The following is a 21,278-nucleotide window of genomic DNA, read 5'->3' on the forward strand; positions in this document are numbered from 1 at the left end:
CTAGAGAAGAAGGCAGGAAGAAGATGAAGGATTTCTTGGATGAGATTGAATAGAAAGTAGAGGAGGAGGAAGCAAAGACAATGGAAGAAAAGATGCATTTAAAAGAAATGGAGGAGTGTTTAAAAACTTTTAAAAGAGAGGAATCACCAGGAGCAGATGGACTGCCTACGGAGTTTTACAAGAAGTTATGGACATGGGTAGGGAGGGATATAGTGGAAGTGTCCAAGGAAATAGCAGAAACAGGATAGGCAGGGAAAGATTTTACAAGAGGCCTGGTGATCTTACTCCTCAAGAATGAGGAGAAGGAACTCTTGAAAAACTGAAGACCAATTACACTCTAAAGCCACTTGCATATGATCACATGTATGGTTAATTTTTTCCTTATCCCTATTTCTTTTGATACAAACACAAAGTCAATTCTTGATTGTTTCTTTCCACTGGGGTCTGATCTAGTGAAAACCTTCTCCCCTGCCCACAGATCTCTTAACAACTCTTCTTTTATTATATTTGTTAACAGTGTAGATAAACTGTCTAAAGATCCGTTTCCTCCTTCCCCTGTTCCGTACAATTGAAATCTCACACTATTATGCATGGTCTCCCTCCAACCATGTAAACTGTTAACCTTCTAAGCAGCGCATTCCTTCCCTCCCTCTCTGATGGTGCATATACATTACTAAGCCCGCCAGGGGATGAGGAGACTACTGCCACTGCTGGTCCACTAAGCAATCCTTGCAAAGTCAGCAGGTCAAGGCATTTAAGGGAATCCACCCCTGCCCCAGCCCTGGAACAAACTGCAGGCAAGGCAAGGGCCCCCAAGGGGACAATTGCCTGCCTATACACAAATGCCAGGAGCTTGGGGAATTAATAGGAGGAACTTGTCCTCCTGCTAAATGCAAATAACTATGATGTCATAGGGGTAACGGAGACCTGGTGGGACTCCACCCATGACTGGGCCACAGGTATAGATGGATAAACCCTGTACAGGAGGGAGTGAGTGGACAAAAGGGGTGGGGCTGCAGCTCTCTATGTCAAGAAAAGCTACGCATCCCTGCAAGCTGACATTGGCACCCACAGTGGATGACTTGAGACCCTCTGGGTTAAAATCTGTGGGGAACACGGCACAGGTGATATTATGGTGAGAGTCTACTACAGACACCCTACCCAGGGTCAAGACCTTGACCAGGAGTTTGCCAGGGAACTGGCTAAGGACGTGCACTCCCGGTGTATGGTTGTCATGGGAGACTTTAACTACCCAGACATCTCACGGGAGGAGCGCTCAGCCAAATCTGAGTGGTCACAAAGCTTTCTCTCATGTGTGGATGACCTCTATCTGATGCAGGAAGTCTACAGGCCAACAAGAGGTAAAACGCTGCTCAGCCTCATACTGGCAAATGGGGATGACCTAATCAGTGACCTAACAATTGAAGGGAAGCTGGGTGACAGTGACCACAAGCTGATCATCTTCACCATCTGCCATAAAGCTGGCAAGTCAGTCAGTAATTCAGAAGTCCTTGACTTCAGGAAAGATGACTTTGACAAGCTAAGGAGACTTGTCAGTGAGGCCCTAAAGGGCCACAACCCAAAGGGGAGGGGAGCTCAGGACGAGTGGTTGCTCCTCAAGGGAGCAAACCTAGATGTGCAAGCAAAGTCCATTCCATCTCAGAGGAAAGGCAGCAAAAGGACACAGCAGCCCCCTTGGCTCTCCAGGGAACTGGTGGACCTCCTGCATCTTAAAAGGAAGATGTACAAAGGATGAAGGACTGGAACCACCACCAAGGAGGAATACTCGGCTCTGGTCCGGACCTGCAGAGAGCAAACCAGGAAAGCCAAGGCTGCGATGGAACTCCAGCTAGCTACAAATATCAAAAACAATAAAAAGTCCTTTTTTAGATATGTGGGGAGCTGTAGGAAAAGCAAGGACAATGTTGGACCCCTGCTAAACCAGATGGGGCAACTGACAACCAATGCCCAGGAAAAAGCGAACTTGCTAAACAGGTACTTTGCGTCAGTTTTTCACCAGTCCCATGGGATGGCCATGCCCACTGTGGGTCAGGGAAGCCTGGGTGAGGGAGATTCCTTGCTCTCCATTGAAACTGACCTCATGAAGGAACACCTTGACAGACTGGATACCTTCAAGTCAGCCAGCCCTGACGGTTTACACCCAAGGGTACTCAAGGAGCTAGCAAGCATCATAGCTCAGCCCCTGGCACAGATCTTTGAGATCTCCTGGTTCTTTGGTGAAGTGCCTGACGATTGGAAGAAGGCCAATGTCGTGCCTGTCTTCAAGAAAGGGAGGAAAGTAGATCCAGAAAACGACAGGCCCATCAGCCTGACCTCTATCCCGGGGAAGGTCTTGGAAAAGATTATCAAAGAGGCCATCTTTAACAGACTAGCTGAAGGCAATATCCTGAGGGATACCCAGCATGGGTTTATTGCGGGTAGGTCTTCATAGTTTCATAGTAGCTAGGGTCAAGAGGGACCTGAACTGATCATCTAGCCTGACCCCCTGCCACAGGCAGGAATGAATGCTGGGTTCACAAGACCCCAGACAGGTGATCGTCCAACCTCCTCTTGAATTTGCCCAAGATAGGGGCGAGGACCACTTCCCTGGGAAGTTGGTTCCAGATTTTGGCCACCCTAACTGTAAAATATTGCCTTCTGATCTCTAACCTAAACCTCTTCTCCATCAGCTTATGGCCATTGTTCCTCATCACCCCAGGTGGCGCTGGGGAGAATTGGGCTCTGCCTATTTGCTGTTGATCTCCCCTGATGAGTTTGTAGGCAGCCACCAGGTCCCCCCTCAGCCTCCTATTGCTGAGGCTGAACAGGTTCAGGTCCCTCAGTCTCTCCTCGTTGGGCCTGTCCTGCTGCCCTCTCACCAAGTGGGTGGCCCTCGTCTGAACCCTGTCCAGGCTGGCCACATCTCTTTTGAAGTGCAGCACCCACTACTGGACGCAATACTCCAATTGCGGCCTGACCAAAGTCACATAGAGGGGGAGTATCATCTCTCTGGACCGGCTTGAGATGCATCTTCGGATGCATGGCAAGGTATGGCTGGCCTTGCTGGCTGCGGTCTGGCATTGGCAGCTCATGTTCATCTTGGAGTCAATAACGACTCAAAGATCCCTTTCCGCCTCTGTGCTTTCAAGAGGGGAACTCCCAAGCCTATATGTATACTGTGGATTCCTTCTCCCAAGGTGCAGCACCCTGCATTTGTCTATGTTGAACCCCATCCTATTCTTATCTGCCCACTTTTGTAGTCTGTCTAAATCTAGTTGCAGCCTCTCTCTCCCTTCAAGTGTGTCCACCTTGCCGCACATTTTAGTGTCATCAGCAAACTTGGACAGCGTGCTTTCTAACCCCTCGTCCAAGTCGCTAATGAAGATGTTAAACAGTGCGGGCCCCAGGACTGAGCCCTGGAGTACCCCACTGCTCACATCTCTCCAGGTTGAGTACAACCCGTCCACCACTACTCCCTGGGTGCGCCCCATCAGCCAATTTTTTACCCATCCAACTGTGTAGGCATCAATGCCATAGTCACTTAATTTTTTGATGAGGATGGGGTGAGAGACAGTGTCAAAGGCCTTCTTAAAGTCTAGAAAGACTATGTCCATGGCAACACCATCATCCAAGGATTTAGTTACTTGGTCATAAAAGGCAATCAGGTTGGTCAGGCAGGACCTGCCTTTGATGAACCCATGCTGATTGCCCCTGAGCATGATCTCCCCTGCAGGCTCCCCACAGATTTGCTCCTTGATGATTCTCTCCAAGATCTTCCCAAGCACCGAAGTGAGGCTTACAGGCCTATAGTTACTTGGGTCCTCCTTCCTCCCTTTCTTGAAAATTGGGACCACATTAGCCAGTTTCCAATCCCCCAGCACCTGGCCAGATGACCATGAATGCTCATACAGCCGGGCCAAGGGCTCCACAATGACTCCTGCCAGCTCCCTCAACACACTTGGATGGAGAGCATCTGGACCTGCAGATTTAAAAATGTCTAGCCCTTCCAGAAGATCCCTAACTACATCTGCACTGACTGAAGGCCTGACAGAGCTATCCCTGAGATTGTCCCTACCTCTGGTAGGTGAGATGTCCCGGTCCCTGTTCAAGAAAACAGAGGCAAATAAACTGTTAATAATATCAGCTTTCTTGTCTGGTGTAGCCACAAGATTACTGTTTGCATCTTGCAGGGGTCCTACATTGCCTGGTGCCCTCTTCTTGCTCCCAATGTACTTGAAAAAGGACTTTTTGTTGTCCTTAATCCTGGACGCCAACCTGAGTTCCATCTCTACCTTGGACTTCCTAATAGCCCTCCTACACTCACGGGCCAAGAAGGAGTGCTTGACCAATCTCATTTCCTTTTACAACCAGGTGACTTATCACCTGGACAGGGGGGAAGAGATTGATGTTGTATATCTTGACTTTGAAAAAGCCTTTGATCTTGTATCCCATGATCACCTCTTGGCAAAACTGGCTAACTGTGGCCTCGACCTCACCCTGATCCGCTGGCTGGGGAATTGCCTCCGTGGTAGGACCCAGAGGGTGGTGGTTGACAGAAGCCAATCATCTTGGTGCACGGTCATCAGTGGGGTCCCTCAAGGCTCTGTCCTAGGGCCTATACTGTTTAACATTTTCAACAATGATGTGGACATTGGTGTCAAAAGCAAACTAGCTAAGTTTGCCAATGACACCAAACTCTAGGGTAAAGCATCCACACCTGAGGACAGGAGGGTGATCCAGGCAGATCTTGACAGGCTCATGAAACGGGCGGATGAAAACCTGATGATGTTCAACATCGAAAAATGCAAGGTTCTCCACCTTGGAAGGAAAAACCTGTAGCATGTTTACAGGCTCAGCAGTGCTACGCTGGTTAGCACTACAGATGAAAGGGACTTGGGGGTCATGATTGACCAAAAAATGAACATGAGCCTTCAATGTGATGCTGCGGCTAGTAAAGCGAGCAAAACACTGCCTTGCATCCATAGATGCTTCTCAAGCAAATCCCGGGACATCATTCTCCCATTGTACTTGGCCTTGGTGAGGCTGCAGCTGGAGTACTGCATCCAGTTTTGGGCTCCACAATTCAAAAAGGATGTGGACAAGCTTGAGAGAGTCCAGAGAAGAGCCATGTGTATGATCAGAGGTCAGGAAAACAAACCTTATGATGAGAGGCTGAGAGCCATGGAACTTCAGCCTGGAAAAGTGCAGGTTCAGGGGTGATCTGGCGGCCACCTATAAGTTTATCAAGGGTGCTCATCAAGATCTGGGGGAATGTCTGTTCACCAGACTGCCCCAAGGGATGACAAGATAGAACAGTCACAAGCTCCACCACAACCAATTCACTATGGACATAAGAAAGAACTTCTTTAGTGTCCGAGCCCCCAAGGTTTGGAGTAGGCTGCCACTGGAGGTGGTTCAAGCACAGGCTGAATCCATACCTGTCTTCTTCTAAGATGACTGCCTTCTAATGGTAAAGGCAGAGATGGGGGGAGGGGGGATCAGCCTGAAGGAGGAAGAGGCATGTGGAAGCTGAAGACTCCTGCATCACAAAAGGAGCCAGTGGGAGTTCAGACAGCACTATGCATGGTGGAGGACCCTCAGAATCAGGTACTGGAACCACACCGAGTGGTGGACCATTGTAAAAGAGAGCGTGAGAGCCTTCTTCCAACAAGCTGGCAGGAGATGAGCCTGGATCCAGAGGAGACACCATGAGCATTTAAGCCACAAGTTCCAGAGCCTGCACAAGCAGGCAGCTTGGGGTTGGGATGTGAGGGAGGCCATATGGGAGATAAAGACCCACATCAGGGCCTGTACAGGGAATAGGCCAGGAAGAAGATGTTCCTGGCCTAGGCGCCCTGAGTGGAGGAGGGAGAGGAGAGGTTCATAGAGTCATAGATGCTATGGTCAGAAGGGACCTCAATAGATCATCGAGTCTGACCCCCTGCATAGGCAGGAAAGAGTTCTGGGTTTAGATGACCCCAGCTAGATACCTATCTAGCCTCCTCTTGAAGATCCCCAGGGTAGGGGAGAGCACCACCTCCCTTGGAAGCCCATTCCAGACCTTGGCCACTCGAACTGTGAAGAAGTTCTTCCTAGTGTCCAGTCTAAATCTGCTCTCTGCTAGCTTGTAGCCATTATTTCTTGTAACCCCCCGGGGGCGCCTTGGTGAATAAAACCTCACCAATTCCCTTCTGTGCCCCTGTGATGAACTTATAGGCAGCCACAAGGTCGCCTCTCAACCTTCTCTTGCGGAGGCTGAAGAGGTCCAGGTGCCCCAGTCTCTCCTCATAGGGCTTGGCCTGCAAGCCCTTAACCATACGAGTGGCCCTTCTCTGGACCCTCTCCAGGTTATCCACATCCCTCTTGAAGTGCGGCACCCAAAATTGTGCGCAGTATTCCAACTGCGGTCTGACTAGCGCCCAATAGAGGGGAAGTATCTCCTCCCTGGATCTGTTCATCATGCATCTGCTGATGAACGATAAAGGGCCATTAGTTTTTCTGATGACTTCATCACACTGACGACTCATGTTCATCTTGGAGTCCACTAGGACTCCAAGATCCCTTTCCGCTTCCATGCCACCAAGCAAGTCATTTCCTATGCAGTAGGTATGCTGGACATTTTTCCTCCCTAGGTTCAGTACTTTGCATTTCTCCTTGTTGAATTGCATGTTTCCTGCCCTCCGGCATGTCCACTTCTCCCCACAGTTTTGTGTCATCCGCAAACTTGGACAGAGTGCACTTCACTCCCTCATCCAAGTCGCTGATGAAGGCATTGAAGAGTATGGTCTGCTAGCTTTGACAGGTTGAAGAAAATCAGTGGGGAGACTGTGACTAGTTTGGTGGACAGAATGGGAGTGAGGCACCTGTTTAACAAATGGATGCTGGAAATGGCAGTAGCCTTCTACCGGGAGCTGTACATAGCATATCCAAAGGATCCCAAGGACCAAGAAGGGCTGCCTGTAGGAGTTCGCCCAGGTGCTTGGTGGGGATGAGGGCCAGAAGCTGGTGGAGGAGTGGATACTGGAGGAGGCCACCAAAACCCTCCACAGCTTCAAGAATGGTAAGACTCCTGGGGCAGACAGCCTGCCCAAGGAGTTACATATCACCTTATGAGACCAGATGGTCCTCAACCTGCTGGAGGTTTATAAAAAGCAACTTCCAGGAGGGTTACCTGGTGGCCAAGATGAATCGGGGCCTCATAACCCTTCTTTAAAAGAAGGGGGTGAGGAAGAAGCTGAGGAACTGCAGGCCCATAATGCTCCTGAACTTTGACTACAAACTGATGGCCAAAGTCTTGACTGAACATTTTCAATATGTTATAAGTGTAGTGACCAACAAGTACCAGTCATATGCAGTGCTGGTATGACAGATCCATGGGACCCTGATGGAGCTGTGATATGCACTGTGATATCACCAGGAGAGAGGGCTGCATGTCACTGTACTGAACCCTGACCTGGAGGAGGCCTATGACCAAGTGCCACATTGATTCCCCTTTGAGATGCTCAAGAAGGTGGGGGTCTCTTTGACCTTCATCAACTGGATAAGGAATCTACACCAAAGTGAACAGCAGGGTGCTGATAAATGGGTTCCTGACTGTCCTGATTATGGTAGAGTTGAGTGTCTGGTAGGGCTACCTGCTTTCCCTGATCCTGTTCATCTGCATGATTGAATCACTGGCCCAGTGGCTCAGGTGAGACCCCAGTATCCGTGGAGTGAAGATCCTTGGGGGAAGTAGAACAAAAGCAAAAGTCCCAGCCTACATGGATGACCTCAACATCCTGTGCAGTTACAAATGGTTGGTAGAAAGAGTGCTACAACACACCTAAGAGTATGAAGCAGTGGCAGGGGCCAAGCTCTACATGGGCAAGAGCACCTGCCTGGTACTGGGTGAACTTAGGAACCTATTGGCCCTGGGGGGTCTCCATCCTCCGTGAGGGGGTAAAGATCCTTGGAGTGGAGTTCAATCTGGAGCTGAAAGGACAGAAAGTGTGGGAGAAGACTGAGGCCAAAGTCAAACAAAGACTGGAATTATGGAACGTGTGCCACCTGTCGATGCAGGTCTCATGGCTCTCATGAGGATGGTGTTGCTACTCATGCTTCTGTACACTGCACTGGTCTTCTCCCCCATAAGAGCAAACAATCTATAGAGTCCAGGGGACCATGTACATCTTCTTCTGGGGCTCCAGATTAGAAAAGGTCATGAGGGCCACAATGTACAAGATATGGCAGACTGGGGGCTGAGGAATGCTGGATATCTTGCTGTTCCTCTAAGCCAAGTTCATGAGCCAAATCTGCAAACTGACAGCTGGGGCAGACACCAGAATAGTCTGTTTGGTAGACTATTTTGCAAGGAACCTACTGCAACGCTGGCAGGTGTACACATCACCAAACATGAGCCCATGGGTCTGGGAACAACTGTGGGTCTACAGGGTCCTGGAGTATTTCTGGAACAAGTATGAATTACACAAGGCCATAGCAACCCTTACAAAGCACCATAAGAGCAGAAGGTGGTAACAGCAAGAGAAAGACTGTCACCCATGGGCATACTCCCCAGTAACACCTGCCAGGCTGTGTGGGAGTGAATCTTCCACAAGGACCTGAAGGAACACAGAGATTTTAAGTAGCAAGTAGCCCACCAGGCACACTGCCATGTGGGCACTGAGATACAGAGTGGGGTGGGGGACCCACCATGCTGCCCAGGCAAACCTGCTTGTTGGAAGGAGGAAACAGTTGGCCACCTCTGGAGCTGCCCATATACCAGGGAGGTGTGGGAGAGAGTAGGCAAAATCCTCCAGATGATGACAGGGGCCAAGACCCTGACCAGAGAGGCAGCACTGTTCAGCCACCTGACCAAGCAGCAAGGAACCCTGACAGTTCACTTTGACCAGCTCATCTTGAGCTTCAGGAAAGCCCTGCAGAAGACCAGAAACCTACTCATATACAGTTACATGAATCCCCCAGTCAAAGACTGCATCAGAATGGGGGTGAGTGAACTGTAGCTGTACTATAAGAAGATGAAATGAAACAAGGAGAAGATAGGGGAAGACATATAGAAAAGGAAAGAATGGCACAGGCTGTTCAAGAACAAGACCACCAGAGAGGAGGATGACAATGATGACAGTGATGAGGAGGAGGGGGATGATAATGACAGCTACAAGGGGAAGAAGGAAGAGGACAACAAAGATGATGGAGACTTGGAAGCAGCAGAGACATGAAAGGACTGGGGAAAGAAACTGAGGGGTTGTAAAGGGGTGGGAGATGGAAAAGGGTGGGGTAGGGAAGAGTCATAGGAGCATTTTGCATGATTGTAACAGGTACAGGAGATGGAGATGAGTACACGGGTGTGCCCATACAAGGGTGCACAGTTGCGGTTATTGTAATGGGGATGACGATGGTTAACTGTAGATGTGCATTATGTACTGTCAAGTAAACCTTATTTGGCATGAGACAGGATGGAAAAACTATAGGGGTGTGTCTGTGTATATGTGTACATATACATATAACATATATAAATATATATATGCATTTATGTATGTGTATGTGTGTATATATATGTATATAAGTGTGTATATATGTGTGTGTATGTATATAAACATATGTGTGTGTAGATAGATAGATAGATAGATAGATAGATAGATAGATAGATAGATAGATGTGCATATATTTGCAAAAATAAAAAGTTCGTACTATGTTACTGAAGCTGCACCTCCTTCTCCCCCTTGGGTGCCTTGACCATAACATGCTTTTCATGTCCATCATGTATCGCATACACCTCATGACTCTTATGCGATCAGTGTCTCTGTCTTTTCTCAGGTATTCCAGTCTCTTGCCCCTTACAGGTTCTGCTTTGAAAAGTAAATGTAGTTCCTTGCTTTCTTAGGTCACACCAAACCATCTGAGCACTCTGGCCACCTTCCCCTGCTACCTCAGGTCTGTCACATAGCTCCAGAATCAGTTAGGGCCCACATTTGTGATGACTGTGCCAGGTTTTTGCCAACAACTACATATAAGTAAGTGCCAAACTGCTGTTCAAATGTGTGTTTATAGAGCACCTGTGCTAATACTTGCAGCAGTTGCACCAAGTCTGGATGAATTAAGTGTATGGGTACTCTATGCAAATTGCTACAGCTATGTTTAAATTCAAAATTATTGTTTTCACATTTGTTCCTCACTTCCTCTTGCTCAGGGCAAGGAGGGTCTGATAGTAAGGAGAGGGGGAAAGGGCTGCCAGAAGAAAATGTTGGTGGGCACGGGGAGCAAAGAGCAAAGGGGCCACCTTCTTCCCCAAATTTACTTTCCCTGCTGTAGCAGTGGGAAGGGGACAAATTGAAGGCATACCTCCAATAATTAGATTCTATACCTGGAAAATTATAACAAATCTATACATTTTCCACATATAGAATTAATTTATTGGGGGGGTCATTTTATAATCAAGGTCATCTTCTATTTGAGTAAATATGATAAATAATAAAAAATATGGAATTGAAATGTAATCATAAAGTGTTTTTTTTAAGTCAAATACTTTTCTTTGTTACTGCTGAAGGCTTGACATGTCATTATCTATAAATATTAATTGCCTATACCTAATTATATATGGGTTCTGAGATTTTGGGTCCAAAGTAAAACCTGATAGAAGATTTTGATAGCAATGAAATTTCAGCAAAAGTAAAAAGTAAAATTTGTCATTACTTTTTTCTGGTTTCCAGCTCATTCTTCTTGTGAGTCCTTCTCTCAATATCATGCATCGTAGTCAATTATGCTCTAGGAACACCTGGCCATGTATTTGTGGAACCAGACTTACATATGAAAGACTTTGTTTTCATTAGGGTTTCTCGGACTAGTCTTACTTGATGAGGAAAGCATAATAATCAGTCCAACTTCCATTAGGAATTTCTTTTTAGACACAGAATAAAAATTAATGGGCCTGTAGACCCTGAAAATACCAAAACCACCTGAAAATACTACGTTGTTGGCCTCAGGCCAAATTAAGCATTGTTGGAATTGTGTTTCCATGTAATCTTGGTGTGTTCTCCCTTAGTTTGTAAACCACATGAAGAAAATCTGCTTTGGCTTCCCATGATGCTGGATGGCTTCATATCAAAATAAATTAAGGCAAGCCAAGCAGTTCATATTTATTTTAAAATTTTCTCTGAGGCAATGTTTTTTTTCTTCAAATTAGGACATAAGGGCATCCTTGCAAATGGAGCCCTGGGCTACTCTGCAATGAACATCCATGTTAAAGCCTCTAAGAGATGACTGTTCCCATCTAGTGAGATAAAAAGCAAAGACACAGCACTATTGGAGTTAATCTGAAAAGAAGTAGATTGTAACTACTATTTTCATCTTTCAGGCAAGTGTTTTTACAGTGTGAAAGAACCATGAAAAAATGCAGAGAATAACCTCTGCCAATTCCAGGGTTGGATTATGCTCCCATACCAGTTTTATACTAATATAATTCAACTCTTGGCAATTACTCCTGATATACACTGCTGACACTGATCTAATAGCACTCAGTAATGAACCTAAGGAGCTAGCTAATTCCAATCATCATCAAAATCATACTCAAAATTCAGAGTTATTGATGATTTAGATTGGAATCTAGAAAAGCCAAACATTAATTTACATCACCAAATAGTTTCATATGTATTGTCTGTCTTAATTTTTTTAGAAGTCGGAGTTAAACAGCTCAGTTTACATCAACTCCTCCTCAGACACTATTAGGATCCAAAGTTGGTGAAATTTTAGCTTAAGGTTCTGATTTTCTTTGTAACCTTGTTATAAAAGAAACTATCCAAATTTTAATTTTTTGCTATAACTTTGATCCTTGAAAAAATTCTGCTGCCTTATTTGCAAGACTTTTTTTCATTCTATCATTCATCTTTTTCCATTATCACCTTTTGAGAGAGTTCCTACCATATAGTGGTTGCCAGAATGAGTTTAAGCAATTTATCTGGTGAGGCCAAACTGACTGGAATGCTTGCTCATATTGTAGTATTTTGTTTATATTAAGTTTCCAAAGACTATGTAATTGCTTGTTTGCTTGCATGCTCTTTAGAACAAGTATAGTAGCCATTACTAAGCTTCAGAAATCAATATAATTTCAGGTGTCCAACAACCATTTAGTGATTTGTGAATATTGAATTTTTGTGTGTGCATCCCAAATGCATAGCAATCAATATGTTTGTTTAATTCTTTACTTTATTTTCCAAGATACGTGGCCTCGCATAGGTATATTATATACAAAATTGTCCATACTTTATGATAGGTCTGGAATTATGCAAATGTCTTGTAATTTTTAGAGTTTTCCAAATTAAGCATTTGTGTTCATCTATATTTGTTTTATTTTTTTCTTCATATAGCAACAGGAAGGTTTAAAATTATAGATTTGTTTGCCATGGGGTTTTATTACATTTAGTTTCCTTTTATGTTCTGTTATTTAGAATTCTTCTTCATCCTTTACATACAATATGTACCATGTGACTTGAGGATAAATTGCTTCAATAAATCCCATAATTCTGAAGAACAATAAAAAATAACAAGTTGGTGACACTGAAGCAGTGATAAATAACACTTTTTATTTTCTTGTACCATTATAATCTCATTCTCACTCTTCTGACGCAACTCCTAGTTTTCAGTGCTGTTAGAGTATGAAAGAGCTACCTGTGTTGTTTCAGTTGAGGTAAAAATACTATTGGAAGTAATAATTTGTTAAACTGAAAATTTTAGGAAATTAATGCAATCACTAGGATGGTTGATAATACTGCTACAAAACCAGAACAAGTACAGTACAGACCTGTAACACCCTTCTGTTACACCAAATAGAAGAGACCTTGTCTGGCCAAGTATTGTTTGAAGAGAAGATGTGCAAACTCTTGGGCATCATAAGCCTCATTGGAATTTCACAGGGACCCACCTAGTGAAGCTCAGTATGGCTGAGGGTCCACATGGTTTCCAAGCTAGAGTACAGTGAGCTTTCCTTCAGGGATGGAAAGTATCTAGGGAAAAAAACCACACACAAGTTAATGCTGTCTGAAACAACATTATAGTGTGAGAGCAGTCATATAAAAGTAAGGTGCAACTGTGTTGCCATCATAAACTTGATTTTGTACACACACACACACACCCCCAAATCTGCAAGAGAATAAAACTGTCAGTTTACAAACTGGAAAGTTTTGCCTGAGGTCAAGAAAACAAAAATCTGTTCTGCACCAGGTTCAGAAAGCCAACATTTACCACTATGATACACAAAAAGAGAAAGGAACCCTAGTAGGGTATGTGGTGTCCTGAACCAAAAAGGAATTGATAAACATTAAATTAGAAAATTGTTAATATTTTCATTGTGAGCTTTGCTGGGAAATGTTAGCTCTCGGGAGCTGCCACAAAGCCAGCCTTAATAAACTTACAAACTCAGACTAGAGACTGGACTACTGCTGAAGGGAATGAGAAGGGCAATGATGTAAAGGCCATGGTACTGCCCCTGCCTACTCAACAAAGCTGTGGAGATTCAGGCTATACAGCAGCTCAAGAGACAAAGAAGAAAGCGTTAACACATCCTTCTGGCCTCTACCCAGTAACTTCAGGGATGGTTCACAGCAGACAAGCTAGCTACCCTCTGATAAACTATAGGTTTGTGACATGGGCATGTCTACACGAGACGCTGACTGCACAGGGTGTCACGGCACAAAAATACTACACAGTAGTGCATCACAGCACAGACAGTACTAATACACTACTGTGCGGTATTATTAAGCTACTGCCTAGTAGCATCACCTAAAAGATGTTCGCCAGCACTACTGTGCAGGAACTCCAGTTACTGAGCATTTATTTAGTACTTGCTAATACAAGTACTAAATAAATGTGCAGTAATGACTCATGTAGACAACTCATGTAGACATGCCCATGAAGAGTGAAACCTGAACCCTGCTGAAGCCAGTAGGGGTGTTGCCACTGGCTTCACTGGAGTCACAGTTCTGTTCAGTCTTAACTGCCTTCCCCTTCTCACCTGATTTGCTCCTGATTTTTCCCCTCATTCCATCATAGATCCTGAAAGTCTCACCTTATGCACCGCCATGCTCCATTTGCTCGCCATAGTCCTCTCCTCAAGGTGCTCTCTAGAGATATGCTCTCCTTCATTATCCAATGCTTGCTTGAAGGATGAGCAAGCAATTAGGAGCAGATAGCTTAACTTGAAAGCACTAACAATGTCCTTTCTTCCTCTGTTTTATAAGAATGGCTTGAATCAATAGGATTCTCTTCTTATGCACTCCTCAACCCCTGACAAAATGACCCATTGCAGACTGGCCCTCTCCCAACAATTTAGTAAAACCTGCTAGATTAAAGAACTCTAAAGAGTTAACTGTCTTTTCCTCTTCCAGATTTATCCATACAAGCAAAGGAGAAAAAAAGATGACAGTTAAGATTATATAAAATATCTTTACTGTAAATTTCCTTATCACAATATTTTTAAAATGCTGGTTCTTGTTGTGGTAGTTGCTTGCATGTTCTTGTTGTTGTTGTTATACTCTATGGGTGCATCAGGTTGCTGGTAATCTTGCTTGTACATGAAACCCATCCCCAAATTCTAGAGCATAGTGGTAAAGAACAATTCTTCCAGCCAAGCTGCAGAAGTGCCAGTAAGCTCCTATGCCAGTTGGTAAGTCCTCCAATGGGTGGTTGGGGCTGCCACCTTACACATCAGCATCAGCTCCTCCTCTTCCAATTCACCTACACCCTTTTTTGAGAAGTGTGGGGGTGTGAACCCTAAGGAACATGCTGCTAGTACACAGATGTGAGGGAGCTAACAAAATGGAGAGAGGTGAATAAACTGAAAGCAAAGAAGTGAATACTCTGTCTTTTAAAAGGTCTGTTATTATACACATCACTGATGAAGCAGGTCTTTTGGACTTTTTGTGGATTTTATCTTATACCAGTGGCAACAATGTAATAAGAGCAATTCGCCTCCCATTACTGCACCTGCTTGTACAGTTTAAATTAAAACCAGAAACACTGCAAATCCCACTTCACAATGCCTTTCAGTGTTCAAGACTCTGAATTAAAGGCCCTCATTGTTTCAGAGGATTATTTTGTTGCCTTTACCAGCTTCAAAGAAATAAGAATCTTCACTCACTTCTCTATTGATCCCTGTTGATCAGATTAACTTTGTTTTGGATTCCAATTGAAACAAAAGACAAATAGAAACATTTTAAACACTTACATGTATGGTTTTGTTCAGTTTAGGATTCTGTTACCTATTATAAAGATTATTATTGGTTAGATGCAAAAAAGAATAAAGGAATTCCTATAAATTCTATTCATTGAGTACCAACACTCAAAGCAAGTATGAAATTATGAAACATTTTGGAGCGGCATACAATTGTGCTTAAATCACCCATTAAAAATGTATCTTTTATTTAGTCACCCTAGCTCATCTATCAATAATACTTACGATTAGAAATGGCCAGAGGGTATTAGAAAACAAAGCCATATTTCAACACCAAAATAAATCAGTAAATAAAAATCTTTCTTACTTTTGCGCACTTTAGATTTAAAATAAAATTAATTCCTTCTTCTTCTTCTTCTTCTTCTTCTTATTATTATTATATTATTATTGTTGTTGTTGTTGTTGTTGTTTATTCAACCAGGAAGAGGGGAAAAAACATTTCTTTGAAAATGGAATATACCTAAGCCCTTTCCTGTATTAAAAGGGCAGCCCTCCATTTCATACTCTGCCATAAAAAGATCCTCTGAATTAGCAAAAGCTAAGTCAAGGCAAAGTTAAACCTGTCCCTAGGGCTACAGCTCCTGGAGTCAAGTGATTATCACAGAATGTCAAGTTTCATTTAAAAAAAAGATAACTATGTAGCTCTCAAAAGTAAAAATTTGAATACCTGAACCCAGTGTAGTCAAAGCAGTGATTATTTATGTTTATGTTTATTATGGTAGTACCCAGGGACAAACCAAGATTGTAGTCACATTGTGTTAGACATGATATAAACATGGCCCTTGCCCTAAGGAGCCTATAGTCTAAATGGGTAAGACATGCAAAGGAGTAAAGAAGTATAATACACAAGCAGGGTGATGGTTGTTAAGACAGCAAATGCCATAGAAATGCCCCAGTAACTATCCTAAGGTGGTGCGGCAACAGTAAAGAGGGGACTAGCTAACTGGAAAGACCTGAGAGAAAGGTAAAGGTAGACACTGCAGGTAAGAGGGAAGGTAAGAGCAGAAGATCCCAGGTGAGGTGGACAGACTGTGAAACAAGGTGAGTAGGAAGAAGAGCAAATAGCCAATCAGCACAGGACAAAGAAACTCCAGTCAAAACTGTAGGAAATATTACCTATGTCCCTCAACTACTTAAATTTCTCCAGCTTTACACTTTGGCTGTGTTCTTGGAGTTTCTTGCTCTGAGCTGACACTGTGGGAAGGGAAGAGTTATGGTACCTAAGGTCCTTGTGCCCTAGAGGGCACAACTCCTTTTCACAGTTGTGGGTCCACTGGATGCTGAGGTGCAAAGGTGACCCCAGCTGGTCCCATCTTACACTTTTACCCTGTACTGCAATAGTACTTGCACAAGCTGCTTCTATAGCTGCTCTTCCATGTCTGAATCCATGGAAAGCCTGAAAGAACTTATTAAAAAGGCACACAGGACATAGCAAAGGAGTGTCAGCTCCAAGACCCATGGTGCTGGGAGGCCCTGACAGCATCCCCACAATAGAAGAACCTCAGTTAACCATTTAAGAAGGATGCAGCAGGTCCATTCTACCCACCCTCACCCTGCAAAAACTGATAAGATACTTTGAGCTCCCACCTCTACCTTTGTGGGGAAAAAGGGAATCCTGGTTTATTTCAGGAGGAGGGAGTACCTTTGTGGCTATTAAGAAAGAGAAAAAAGACATGCTGTTATCCCTGCCTCTGGATGCAAGGAGGAAAGAGTATTATTGCCACTGGAAGGCAGGGACAGTGTAGTGGTTCTGGAGTTGAGATGAGGGAAGAACCACAGCCCAGATGTGTCTCGGTGCACCAAAGGCACCAGATTACCTTAGACTGACAGTGGGTTAAAGCTCTTCCTTTTTGAGCAAACTATCTTCAGGTTTTTTCTCCGCCTCTGCCCCCTACACCCTGTGGGCAGCTGTTAATTCTCCATTTACTCCAGCTATGATAACATGCATGCATACATACATACATACACATTACATGCACACATACATATGTTAAGAGTGGGGTTACATGTCTTCAGAAGAAAGTCAAAATGCCCTGAATGAATACCACCAAAGACAGACCTGAACTCTGGCATATATGGACAATTTTCTCTCTCTCTCTCTCTCTGTCTCTCTCTGTCTAAACTGATTAACCTCACAATTATGTAAAAGATTGACACAAAGCATAATATACAGTAATAACTGGCAGGTACATATTCTGAGGGAAGAATCCTCCGCATGGACATGTAAGGATATTTCATGTGTATCCCCTGGAGTAGGCCATTAATGCACCACTTGGGTGGAAAAACTGGTTTTCCAGTGGAGAAATGGCTGTTCTCCAGGGCACATTGCTCAGGTTTTGCTCATCTCTTACCAACCCCATATTTTGCCTTTATTTGTGGAACAGGAATAAGGTTGGGAAGGGTGTATATTAGAACTCAGCCTTGCTTGTTTTGCATATCAAACATACATAGCACAACCTATCAGCTGTCTAGTCTATGCAAAGTTACTTCACACTAAACACATAAGTACAATAATTATTGCATAGCACACTGGTGGAAGCTCAGAGTGGGAGCAAAATGCACTTAAAGTGTATACACACACACACACACACACACACACACACAAGTATGTCACAGGTGCATATTTGGCTATCTGGCCCAAATGGCCTGGTGGAATGGGATTATGTGTAGACTTTATTTTTTATAATATTATTACTTCACTTACTATAGGCTTCCTGTTTCCTTTCTCATATTCATTATCTCACTATGATCTTTATCCACAAAAAAGTGAAGGCTAAATGGCTGGGATAATGTAAAATGGATTCAGAGTCTCATGTGCATGAATAACTTGCTGCTGACCTGCGATGTCGTGGCACAGTGCCTCTCCATAGTGCAGTGAATTGTTCAATTTTATGTCACAAGAAGCACTTCAAAATCAGTCCCCATTCAAATTCAAATCCAGCAATGGTTTTCTCAAAACTTAGTTATATTCATAAACAAACAATTAGAGAAAACTTCTGGGTTCTTTTATTGCTCTCTTGACACCCATATATTCTTTTATGGTATATTTCAAGTATAAGTTTGATATCATGAAATAGGTTGCATTAAGCTAATCACATGATGAGATTTGCATTATTTTGCACCTGAGTTCCTGATTGCTATAGCCTATTGTAGGTGAGATGGGGTTCAGGCCGGAAGAGACAGGCAGATATGTCATTTGACACTGGATGGTTATTTTTTAGTGTCCCTATTACTTCTGCTTATTGCAGGTACTCATTGCACAAACCACTGTGCAAACACATAGTAAGGTCTGACAGCTTTACAAAAACCACACAAAGTGCAAGGGAATCGGATGCTACATCCCATGAAATCTATCAAAGCATGTGGTAGGGCTTGAGGAAAATGATGAAAGGGGAGGAGTACATAGAAGTAAAGGGAGTTGAGAAAAGAAGGGAAGAAGGAGAGAAAGGGAAAGAGGGACATATGAGAAAGTGAAAGAAAGGAAGATGGACAGAGATGGGAAGAAAGGACAGAAGAGCCTATGGAGTTCTGGGAGAGAGTGAGGCTAACAACTAGTAGAAAATTATGACCAGAGTCCACATTAGAGACATTGGGCATGTCTACACAAGACACTTTACTGTGAAGTAGCATAGTTTACTGTGCAATAAGCATGCACATCTACACCTACACATGCTTACTGCATAGTAAACTTCACTAATCATGAATAAATTTGCTACCTGTAAATGCAAGTAGCAAATTTACTCACAAATAGTAACCGCACAGTAGTGCTTGTGTAGATGCCTAACCAGGACCCAGCCATCAGGGGGTGGGAGATTGCTCCCTGCCCCTGGGATCTGCCTCCTGACAGGGTGGGCTTTGCCACTGTATCCCAGGCAGGAACTGTGTCCCCCTGCCCTGGCACCAGGGAACTCCAAGTGCCCTGCTCCAAGACAACAATCAGGGAGCAGGGACTGGGAGATCCTTATCTCCCAGCCTCTGCTCTGCCATTGCAACTGAGAAGTGGGGGGGTGGGAGTTCCTTATTTCCCAGGGCCAACTCTGCAGTTGTGGGACTTGGGCTAAGAGATCCTTATCTTCCAGCACCAGCTCCATGATTGCAGTGCCAGGGCTGGGAGATCCTTATAAGCATCTCCCAGACCAAACCGTGCAACCACAGAGCTTGGGCTGGGAGATAAGGATTCCTCAGTGCTGGACTCCCAGTCATGGAGCTGGTGCTGGGAACTTGGGGCTGGTGGGGGCTGGGGAGTCTGTTACCTGCCCAGCTCCATTATCACAGAGTCGTGTGGGGAACAAGCTCCCTCTCTGTTCCCACCCAGTTCGGCGCTCATGGAGCTGAGCAGGGAACAGGCTCTCCAGCCCCCACCCTGCAGCTGTTGCATGCAGGCTAGGAACTGTCCTGATCAGGGGCAGGTCCCCGCCCCATGCCCCAGTTGGGAGATTGAAGCACAGGGCTTGGAAAGAGCTGCAAGTGCCAAACAGGTCCCAGCCCCCTGCTCCATCTACCTGTGGGGCAGCTAGTAGTGTGCCCCTGGCTGGGCGGGGAACCCCTGCCAAGCCAGGATCTTGCTGCTGGCTGCCTCGCTGGTGGATGGAGGCAGGGGGCTGGGACCTGCCCCTCCCCTGCAGCTCTTTCCAAGTCCCCTGCCCTAATCAGGAATCTGGGGTTGGGAGCTCCCTGCTGCTGGGGGAGATGGACATTGTCCCTCCTCCCTGGCAATAGGCAGCCCCCCAGGGGCAATGTCCCAGCCCTGGCCAAGAGACAGCTGTCTCCTGTGTGGTGCTCTCTGCCAGCCCCTGGGAGATCACCCAGAAGGAGCCTCAAGCTCCCCCTAGTGGCATCAGGAGCCCATTGCAAGGCCACAGGATGTGGGAACAGTTTGCTCCGAGGAGCAGCAAATCTCCCACACCCTGCATGCGTAGACACCTTTTCTGCAGCATTTACTCATGAGTAGTTTACTCACAAGTAAACTGATCTCAGATCAAATGCATGTGTAGATGTACCCATCAGTCTGCTAAATAGCAGCTGAGTAGATCAGTCAGTATGTGGGATCAGTTTGTGCCTTTTTGCCACTGTTCCCTGCAATGAGCTTCACTTGAGCAAGTCCTCCTCTGCTTCCCCTCACTCTTGTGGCTGGAGTGGGTTGAGTGGTCTGCCAAGGCTGGATGCCCCAAGGGTTTAGAAGACCATCAACAATGTAATATAGTCTGGAAGTGGGGTGGCAAAGGGTCTTGGCATCACTTCTCCCTGACATGGTGCTACTCTGGCTTTTGCCAATGCAGCCCTTACTATTGCAACTCATTATGGGTTAAAAGAAGTACTTACTCTTGTAGCTGGACAGTGAATTGCAATGATGTACCATATTAAACATTGCATTGCTTTTAGAGCTCATGAAAACCTATTAGTGTGTCCACACAGCAGTCCTTTCAGCTACTGCAGCACCTGGGAATCATTAGTAACTTTTCTACAGATCCCACCACAGACACTCAAAGTCCTGGTTTTGGGGTATATCAGTCCATATCTGAAGAGATGCTGCACCCAGGGTTTTTATTTGAGTCTCATGTATTTGCATTTATCCTTATATAAACCAGCATGAAGTTGTTTATAACGAGAAAGCAGTCAAATTTGAGGAGGCATTGCACAGTGCTCTCTGAAAAGAGTACAGGGTTTCTGTGGATTCTGCTGAGTGCACCAGTTTTATCAGTTTAACTACAACCCCGATGCTTTCCACCTGCACAAGCATTGCAGGACATCAGGGAAGAAAACCTAACATTAACCCTGACCAGAAAATCTGAATAAGCACAAATACATGAGTGCTGCCAACATTTGTGCATGGCTGCTGTGTGAACATGAGGCAAGGGAAAAAGAATGAGAGAGGAAGACAAAACATACATATAGGAAAGAGAAAATATTTTACCCTATCTCACACAGCTGGAAAACTCTGAAATAAAACTAAAATAAAGTTCTGCTAACCCTAACCCTTGTATCAGTCTATCTTTGGTAGGAAGTGGTCTTTTTCATTTAGTATATTTATCAATTCTTAATAGAATGGCCCTGTCTT

Source organism: Alligator mississippiensis, chromosome 3, assembly GCF_030867095.1.
Source record: "Alligator mississippiensis isolate rAllMis1 chromosome 3, rAllMis1, whole genome shotgun sequence".
In the NCBI taxonomy this organism is placed as follows: Eukaryota; Metazoa; Chordata; order Crocodylia; family Alligatoridae; genus Alligator; species Alligator mississippiensis.